The sequence below is a fragment of the Armigeres subalbatus genome, chromosome 1, assembly GCF_024139115.2.
Source record: "Armigeres subalbatus isolate Guangzhou_Male chromosome 1, GZ_Asu_2, whole genome shotgun sequence".
Lineage (NCBI taxonomy): Eukaryota > Metazoa > Arthropoda > Insecta > Diptera > Culicidae > Armigeres > Armigeres subalbatus.
In genome coordinates this window covers 218,244,500-218,251,442 of record NC_085139.1, presented here as the reverse complement: position 1 = coordinate 218,251,442, position 6,943 = coordinate 218,244,500, and the positions used below count along the sequence as shown (strand labels likewise).

The following is a 6,943-nucleotide window of genomic DNA, read 5'->3' as shown; positions in this document are numbered from 1 at the left end:
ACCACATTGGCCACTCTTGGAACCTTTGAGGTGCTCTAGGGGAACCCGTAAAAGGGGACATTTCCGTTTTAACACCAAAATATGCCGTGTGGTGGCTCTTTTATCATGATTTTCCACCAAACAGATGGTCATGCGCTTGAAATCGATAAATGATCACATTGGCCACTCCTTGTATATGCAAGGTACCCCGGGGAACCCGTAGGAAAGGACATTTCAGTTCTGGCACCAAAATGTGCGGTGCTGCGGCTCTTTCGTCATGATTTTACACAAAATAGATGATAATGCGCTCGAAATCGATAAGTGACCACATTGGCTACTCTTGGAGCCAATGAGGTGCCCTCGGGGAATCCGTAAAAAAGGACATTTCCGTTTTAACACCAAAATATGCCGTGCGGCAGCTTTTTTTTTTAAACTTTATTATCGTGATTTTTTATTCTACAGATAAGTACCGTGCGGCAGCTCTTTCGTCATGATTTTCCACAAAATAAATGATTATGCGCTTGAAATCGATAATTGACCACATTCGCCGTTCTTGGAGTCTACCAGGGGCCCCCAGGGAACCCATAGTATGGGATATTTCCGTTTTAACACCGAAATATGTCAAGCGGCGACTCTTTCGGTGTGTTTTCCCACCAAAGAGATGGTTATTCTCTCGAAATCAATAAGTGGCCACATTGGCCACTCTTGAACCTATGAGGTGCCCTTGGGGAATTCGTAGAAAGGGACATTTCCGTTTAACACCGAAATATGCCGTACGGCGGCTCTTTCGTCATGATTTTCCACAAAATAGATGATTATGCACTTGAAATCGATAAGTGACCACATTGGCCAGTCTTGGAACCAATGAGATGCCCACGGGGAACCCGTAGATGGTAAAATTTCCGTTTTTATACCGAAATGAATAAGTGACCACATTTTCCATTTTGGAAGCTATGAAGTACCGCCGTGGAGCTCATAGGAGAGGACATTTCCGTGCTTACTCTTACTTAGGGCCGATGCCCACGTAGCGTGTTTTCAAGCTGCGTGCACGCCGCGTCCACGCAAGGTACCCGGCATCAAATGTAGTCGTGCACACGTTTACGTGCGCATTACTCCATTTGATACTGGGTACCTTGCGTAAACGCGGCGTGCAAGCAGCGTGAAAAAACTTTACGTGGACATCGGCCCTTAAAGGCATGCCGTGCAGCGCCTCTTTCACTATAATTTTCCATGAAATAGTTGGTTATGCTCTTGAAATCTAATATCAACCCGGGGGAACCCCAGGCCCAGTTTCGGTAATTATGGAGTGCCGTGAAGAATTCATTGAAAGTGTCTGTGCACACAAGGGGCCCTCCTTAGCCGTGCGGTAAGACGCGCGGTTACAAAGCAAGACCATGCTGAGGGTGGCTGGGTTCGATTCCCGGTGCCGGTCCAGGCAATTTTCGGATTGGAAATTGTTTCGACTTCCCTGGGCATAAAAGTATCATCGTGCTAGCCTCATGATATACGAATGCAAAAATGGTAACCTGGCTTAGAAACCTCGCAGTTAATAACTGTGGAAGTGCTTAATGAAAACTAAGCTGCGAGGCGGCTCTGTCCCAGTGTGGGGATGTAATGCCAAGAAGAAGAAGAAGAAGAAGAAGTCTGTGCACACAAAATCTCACTCACTTTTTTGGAAATTGTCCTCATCCGAATTGCTCGCAGTAAATAGCATTCGACGAAAATCCTGCCCTTATGTTTCCTATTGAAAATTGGCCAGATCGGACTATGGGCTCCGAGGTTATGGCCAATATACTAATTTCAGCAGCTACATGGGAAAATCACTTTTCTGGCACTTATGCTCATCCGATTGGCTTACAATAAGTTGCGTTCAGCAGAAAGTTTTAGAATGCAAATAACAAATATGAAAAATAAGAGCTATCTACCTATTAGTGTTATATTAGACCTTTCTTATATATTTCTCAACCCTTTTGAACGAACGATAAAGGCACCATCACCACTAGGTAGATTAATCTTGTTTATTTTTCTATCAAATAGGTCATTCATTCTAAACTTAATATCTACAACCTACAAGGTACCCGCAGGAGTCTCACAGAAGGAGAGATTTTCTTTTTTATATCAAAATGTTGCGTTTTAATATCATTGTCCACGGCGATCGGTGAAAACCTCAAACTTCTATGAGTCGATATTGAAGGGACCATCGACTAATGGTAATAACGAGATGTGGAATAGAAAATCCTTGGAGAGCTGTTCGAAGGAATCATCACAGTAGCCCAGAAACTATTTTTTAATTTGACTCAGTACTCAATTTCAAATGAAGAGCAATTTCAAGCGCATAACCAACTTTTTGAGGACTTGGGGGCAGGGTAGACAATGATAGACGAAGATAGAGCTGCCGCAAGCGGCACAGTACATTTGATATAACCATGAAAATGTCCTCTCCTACGGGTTCGCAGGGCATCTCAAAGGTTCCAAGAGTAGACAATATCACTAATCAACTGCAAGCACATGACCATCTGTTTGGTAGAAAATAACAAAGAAAGAGCCACCGCACGGCATATTTTGGTGTTAAAATGGGCTACGGGCTCCCGGGGGCACCTCATACCTTCTAAGGGTGGACAATATGTCAATAATCGATTTCGAGGGCACCTATTTGGAGGAAAATCACGACGAAAGAGCCGCCGCATGACATATGTTGGTGTAAAAATGGAAATGTCATCTCCTGCGTGTTCTCCGAGGGAACCTCATAGGTTCCAAATGTAGCCAATGTGGTCACTTATCGATTTCGAGCGCATGACCATCTGTTTGATGGGAAAACACCAAAAGAGCCGCCGCACGGCTTATATTGGTGTAAAAATGGAAATGTCCTCTTCTACGGGTTCCCTGGGGGCCCCTCATAGGTTCCAGGCGTTGCCAATGTGGTCACTTATCGATTTCAAGCGCATTATCATCTATTTTGTGGAAAATCATGACGAAAGAGACGCCGCACGGCATATTTTCGTGCTAAAACGGAAATGTCCTCTCATACGGGTTCCCCAGGGGCACCTTGCATGTACCAGGAGTGGCCAATGTGGTCACTTATCGATTTCAAGCGCATAACCATCTGTTTGGTGGAAAATCATGACAAAAGAGCCGCCGCACGGCATATTTTGGTGCTAAAACGGAAATGTCCCCTCCTGCGGCTCCTGCGGAGCACCTTGCATGTACCAGGAGTGGTCAATGTGATCTTTTATCGATTTCAAGCGCATAATCATCTATTTTGTGGAAAATCATGACGACAGAGCCGCCGCACGGTATATTTTGGTAATAAAATGGAAATGTCCCCTCCTGCGGATTCCCCGGGGGCACCTTGCATGTACCAGGAGTGGCCAATGTGGTCTTTTATCGATTTCAAGCGCATTATCATCTATTTTGTGGAAAATCATGACGACAGAGCCGCCGCACGGTATATTTTGGTGCTAAAACGGAAATATCCCCTCCTACGGATTCCCCGGGGGCACCTTGCATGTACCAGGAGTGGCCAATGTGGTCACTTATTGATTTCAAGCGCATAACCATCTGTTTGGTGGAAAATCATGACAAAAGAGCCGCCGCACGGCATGTTTTGGTGCTAAAACGGAAATGTCCCCTCCTGCACTGTCGAAAAAAACCTTTCGAAGTTTATAAACTTACCTTATGAAATTTAGCCACAAGAAGATTGATTGAAAATCATAAGGTTGCCTATTGAACTGGATGAACCTGAATGAATTATACCCATAATGAAGCATATGTTTTTCATAAAGTTACTTTTAGATTTTCATTGATACACCTTATGAAATTCGAACAGTATGAGTTATGAAATACTTATTTACTAAGTATGAAAATATTTTAGATTTATTTTATATAATAATAAAATTTCAAATAAAAAACAATGGCATGATATAGATTTTATAAAATGATTATATCTTTATTCGAAGCATTTAAAGGAATCACATATTTAGACTGAGAGCTGAGTAATTTTATAATGATAATCAGGATTCTAGAAGTTAATATCGTCTCCAGAAAATCTAACGGAACGGAACTTTGAGGTGTTGTCTTTATACCTATCTGGATGAAACCATGCCTATCAGCGGCAAACTGGGCCATGTTCAATGCCTTGTTGACTTTTTTTTTCCAAAATCACTCTATATAGGGCAATATGGACAGACATACCTGCACAGAGTAACATATTCGGTACTAATATGCGAACAAGCTCAAATTTCAGTTGCCGAATACAAGAACATTATCATCTATGATTCATTACGAATAAATTACAATACCGTATCACTGCCATTGGAATAGAGAAAATTACTGTAGACCAATGAAATGTGTCTGTGCAAACGGTGAAGAGTGGCAAATCGGTTAGGTCCGCTGTTGTAAGCCGCACATCAATCTCATTTTTTATGGTATACACTAAACTGTTGTAGGAACATCATATTCATCCATATTACAACACTTTTCCCAAAAAACGTTTAGGATGGGCGACCCATATACTACCCCAAATGGCGACCTATTTTGCCCTAGTATAGTCGGGAACACATTAAAAATTAAAAATAAATCAAAACAATACATTTTCAAGAGTGCATTCCAACAATTTCCAAACGCATGCTTCATCATTCATCGACATGAAAGGTAATATATGGTAACACTACATTTGAATGATGATTTTTTGAGCTGTTCAGCGCATTTCGGAACGATTTTCTTAGGTGGTCCATATTGCCTTGGTCACTTTAGTTTGCCGAAACTTTTCACAGGCGAAAAACTGCAAGAAATACTGGCCACGCAAATCTCTTCATCGCAAAGCCGGTATTCCGGGTATTCCAAAGAACATGTCCACTTAATTCAAGCTATATCGTTTGTATCGAGTTATCGCAAGTGCAATGCAATGGATCTAGGGAAAGAATGCTGAAGCAGCTGAAAGAGCAAGGACATCGTTGACACAATTAATCATTAATCCCAAAGCAAATGCCGGATGCTGTCCTTAACAAGCAGCTAAACAAACTGAAGGAACTAGTTTTCCAGGACTTGTGGCAGCTAAATTTTCCATCTTCCAGGAAGGTTCTCAATTTCGGGTCACAAAGCTTCAGCTACAGCAAGCTACCATAGCAGCATCATGTAATTTAACTAAAATGGATAAGAAATAATGCAGTTAATGATATATAAAATTATATGTATTACGTTTGTAATTTATTACGTTACATTGCTTAGTGCTTAGGGGCCGTACACTAATTACGTAAGCATTTCTGGGTTTTTCAACCCCCCTCCCCCCATGTAAGATTTTTCCCATACAAATCATTTTTTATTTATATGGAACGTAAGAAAATGACAGACCCCCCCCTCCCCCATAAGTGAGTACGTAATTAGTGTACGACCTTACCGATATTTTCTGTACCTTCTTGATTTCCTGGTTGATGATTTTAACGTCCGAGATGTTATTCTTAATGGACACATTGTTCGACGACGAAGCTTTAGCTTTTCTGTAGTTTCGAAAGATTACAAAGTAACGCTAATTTTTTCTTCTTCAATTTCATTTCCTTCCTATAATTAAATAGAAGCTTGTTATAATTCTACATTTAAAGAAAAACCTCTGAATCTTACCTATTTTGTTGCATCCGTTCATCGTATTGGACCTGTTGGTCTGCCTAAACGGTTTTTTCTGAAACCGGAAGTCCTTTTTCCGAGTCATCTGTCCGGACCTCCTCCTCTTCACATACTTTATAAACACTAGGAATAGGCTAATGATGCAGGTGGCTGAACTTCGGTGTCATAAGGTACCACGGAGACAACACTTTAAGTTGCAACTGATGCGTCTTTAATGATCTTCAGCAACTGATGCGTTTTTTATTCGGATCTTCGGTGATATCGCCCACTACCTACGTTTGTGGTGAAATGGTCGAATCTATTTGATAACACCATTCCAAATATTTGACCATTCCCTATAGTGTTGATGCGCTTAGTATTTTTGCTAAAACATGAGAAAGGGAGATTCAAGCTGAATTCGTGGTGATTTAAAACATATTTACCTACTTACAGAGTGATGGCATGGCATGTGATGGCCTAGTGATGGCATGGTAAAACATCGGTCCGGCAATGGAGAACGACAAGGCCGATGGGGCCGAAGTGATGCATTCCTAATCATATGAAAAGTAGGTGAGAGCTGGACGTATTTTCGACAGCGTAAGACCTTCCCAGAAACTTTCGAAATGGATCAGTATCCAGTGTCTTGTGTCACTTTCACGGCCGATTGCACACCACTCAACAACCAGCGGAAGTAAACTGGATTCACCTTTCATAATCCGGTACCGTTCCGTACGACCAATGAAAATGCACGCTATTTAACAACAAACAAACGGCTTGCCCAAACACAATATCCTCCGGACTGGAAGTGACAGGTGAGCTCACTGAGAACATTGATTCCAGTGAAGGTTTTTATTCCTGCATGTGCGTTGTCAGTCTGATGAGTAATTCACTGTACAGCATGCCTGGAGACAGCGAGCACCATCTCAATGTTTGCTTAGCAATTGACATCCGAAAAGAATATCATACATGTTCGCCGGATTTCCGCTACCTACTAAACGGGTAACGTAGGCGATTCTTTTGAGAACTGCGCATATGATATAGATCCAATTTTTTTGCAGGATTTCATTCTTCCTGGAAATATCATCGGTGGAGTCGGTTGTCTTCGGCGTTTGAATCCGTTTCTTTCGAGATAAAGATCGATGGGTTCAGATATATCTGATGAGCTTCTGGACAGCTTCTGGAATTATAGTCAGCATAGTTGAGGAGACACTATTGCCTGGTTTTAGAAAATGTGCACATATGTGACATTATGTGACATATGTCCGCGATTGAGGCGGCACAGGTGCTGCCATGAACGCTGTGAAAGGATATGTATGATAAACTTATTGATATTTTTAAAATATATTTCTAGTATCTAATACCTTTT

The 6,943-nt window shown here is 41.7% G+C and overlaps 1 long non-coding RNA gene across 2 annotated transcripts; it reads right to left on the bottom strand.

Annotated features, from left to right (window-relative positions):
* Nucleotides 1-4,039: 4,039 nt before the first annotated feature.
* On the bottom strand, nt 4,040-6,406 carry LOC134210984 (uncharacterized). 2 transcript variants are annotated; one of them, XR_009978902.1, is made up of 4 exons: nt 6,025-6,406; nt 5,596-5,962; nt 5,390-5,535; nt 4,040-5,121 (listed from the first exon to the last, which is right to left on the bottom strand). It is a non-coding gene; the product is annotated as an uncharacterized LOC134210984 (long non-coding RNA). The 2 variants fall into 2 exon arrangements; XR_009978901.1 differs by having other exon boundaries at nt 6,029-6,406.
* Nucleotides 6,407-6,943: the final 537 nt, after the last annotated feature.